We start from the raw sequence: 3,067 nt of genomic DNA on the forward strand, positions 1-3,067 counted from the left end.
AGTGAGCCCCACTGGAGTCCAGGGATTAAGAAAATATTGACAGAAGTTTCAGTTACACATACTCTAATCAGAGATTCAATCCATTATTTATTTATTTATAAAGTGCATGCTATGTGCAAGGTTCAAAACAAAATGCTTTTCAGGATTCTAAAGAACCTTGAGGAGCTTGCAAACTCATTGGGGTAACTGAGTTTATCCGTCAAAGAAAACAAAGAGCTCAGGCTTTGAATATACCCTGTTGTCATACAGCCATTTTATAAATACCTGAAATTTGACTTTAGAACTCTTTCAGAGGGAAATAAAAAAGATCACATGTAAAGTGGCATTTTTTTGTCCAACGGAAATTTCTGTGACTTCAATATCATAATCACAAAAATATCACACATACATGCATGCACATACACTTGCTAAAGTTAGAATTGAGAGTTGTTCCAACTTGGTAGCATTTGTTAATCATACCAAGACATTTTTTACAAAAATATTTATTTCTTAGGACCAGCAGGTAGCATGGTGGTTAAGGTACTGGACATCCACATGACCAACAGCTGTTTGAGCCCTGGACCTGGCAGCTTGAAAATCAAACTGGGTTAGCATAATGATTATGTCACTGGATTCCCATGTAGTCGACCGTGGTTTGAGTCCTGGACCTGGTGGCTTAAAATCATGCCTGGCATGTGTGCACATGCCCAAGATCCCGAGAGGAGAATGGAGGAGAAGGGATTGTGGTGTGGCCATCCTCTCTCGGGGGTGATTTCTCGCTTTTTGTCTCTCTGTCTCTGTCTCTCTCTGTCTTTCTGGTGAGCACATGCACCCTACAACAAAACCCTCTCAAAAAAAAAATATACTGGACACATGTGGTGCCTGCTAAGAATGCCTAGAGCAGAATAGGATGGAGGAGAAGGGATTGTGCGTTGACCATGCCCCCTCCAGGGGGCATAATTTCTCACTTTCCTTCTTTCTGTTTTTCTCTGGAGAGCAATGTGCCATTTTTTAGATAAAAAGCTAAAAAACAAAAACTATTCATTTATTTTGTTTGACAATATTTGTCATGTACAACATGTCTTAAAGTATGTATTTATTCATTAACATATACATTATCTCACATATTTATATTCATGCTGGAAACACAGTATTTACTCTTATTTTTGAGAATACAATGTACTGTTATTTAGTTGCTATATTGTATAGTAAATCTTCTGTATTTGTTCTTCCTGTCTAACTGAATTTTTTTATCTTCTGATCCATATCTCTGCAACACCCTCAGACCTCTAAACCAGCAACAAGTATTTTACTCTCTGATTCTGTGAATTCAACTTTTTGAGATTCCACATGTAAGTGAAATCATGCAGTTCCTATCTTACTGTGTCTGTCTTATCTCACTTAACAAAGTGTACCCCAGATTCATTGCTATTGTCACCAATGACAAGATTTCCTTAAAGCTGAATGGTATTCCATTGGGTCCATATAGCCCATGTTCCTGATCCATTTCTGTGTTGATGGGCATTTAGAATTTCGTATCTTGGCATTTTGAATAATTCTACAATGAACATTGGAGTGAGGACATTTCTTTTACATAGTGATTTAATATCTTTGCATATATGTTTTTTCTTGCATGGAAATGGCCAAATTACTAATTTTCAATAAACATTTCATGTTTATAATTCTTTGTTATGAACATTTCCCCTCTTCTGCATGTAAAACTATGCCTTGCTAAGAGTAAATAAAATATAGCATCAATGTCTATTTAAGTTAGTTTCACAATGAAGAATCTGGGAATTCATGGTATGTTTTGTTTTTGTTTACCTGAGTTTATTTTTTTTCACGTGAGAGAGAAAGAAAGAGAGAGACAAGGGTCCCTGACAGCATCTGACCATGACAGGATCCTATCCAGAGTCTTCCTACCAGCCAAGATCAATGACACACCCATTGTGTTCAGGTTGATCTGTTATCTAAATACTGGACCTTACCACTTGACTCTAGCATCATGCATAACTGCCCTGTCACCTGCCACCATGCCTGGTCCAACATAGTATGTTTAAAGTGGGACATATGAGATCATTCTAAATTTACACTAATATACATTGATCAGAAACATGCTTTCTTAGGACCAGCAGGTGGCATGGTGTTTAAGGCGCTGGGCACTCCCACATGGCCAAACATGGTTTGAGTCTCACTTTTCCTCTTTCTCTCTCTGTGTGTTTCTCTATCTTCTGGCTAGACCCCATGGACAACTGGCATTCTGACCATTCATACTTATTGTTTTTTAATTATGTTTAAAAATTTTTAATTCTCTGTTTTAAAAATGGTCTATTGTGGAGTTCTATATCCTCTAATGTCCAGTGTGAAACAACTGAATAAAAAAAACCATATTCAATCTTAAGAAAAAAAAAGTAAATAAATAAAATTTTTAAAATTAATGAATAAATAAAATTAAATAAATAGTTTAAAAAGAGAAACATGCTTTCTTAAATTTCAGGGACTATAAACAAAGAAATCTACAAATGGCCACTCTGATTGTCTTAAATAAAATAAGGAATTATAATACATGGGACCAGCAGTGGTGGCACACCCTGCTAAGATACTGTGATCTGTAGGCTGAGACCACATGAGAGTCCTGGTTTTAATTCCTAGTCCAACTAGAAGTTCAAGTGTGGTAACATGAACCTGTAATCCCAGTGACTGGTGAGGCTGAGGCAGGACAATCATAAACTCAAGGACACAGTGGGAAAAATAACGAGAACCTGTCTCAAAAAAAAAAAAGAAAGAAAGAAAGAATGAATGAAGGAAAGAAAAAGAAAAAGAAAGATGGAATTCACTTTACCTTTGACACTTTACATGGAATGTGTTATCACAAATGGGTAGGTGTTCACTGGTCAATAGGCAATCAGTGAAACAGCATATCAGGCAGGTATTAGAATATGTGCAAGGGCTTTGTTGCTAAGTGCCATGTCTTTGGTATGTTTAATTTCAAGCCAAGTGCTTTAGTTTATAGATTGAATTTTCACATTCTAGAAACCTTTAGCACAGTTTTTGAAAATGGAGAAGCTTACTGCAAAATTCCAGAACC

This window comes from Tupaia chinensis, unplaced genomic scaffold (assembly GCF_000334495.1).
Source record: "Tupaia chinensis unplaced genomic scaffold, TupChi_1.0 Scaffold000037_3, whole genome shotgun sequence".
NCBI lineage: Eukaryota > Metazoa > Chordata > Mammalia > Scandentia > Tupaiidae > Tupaia > Tupaia belangeri.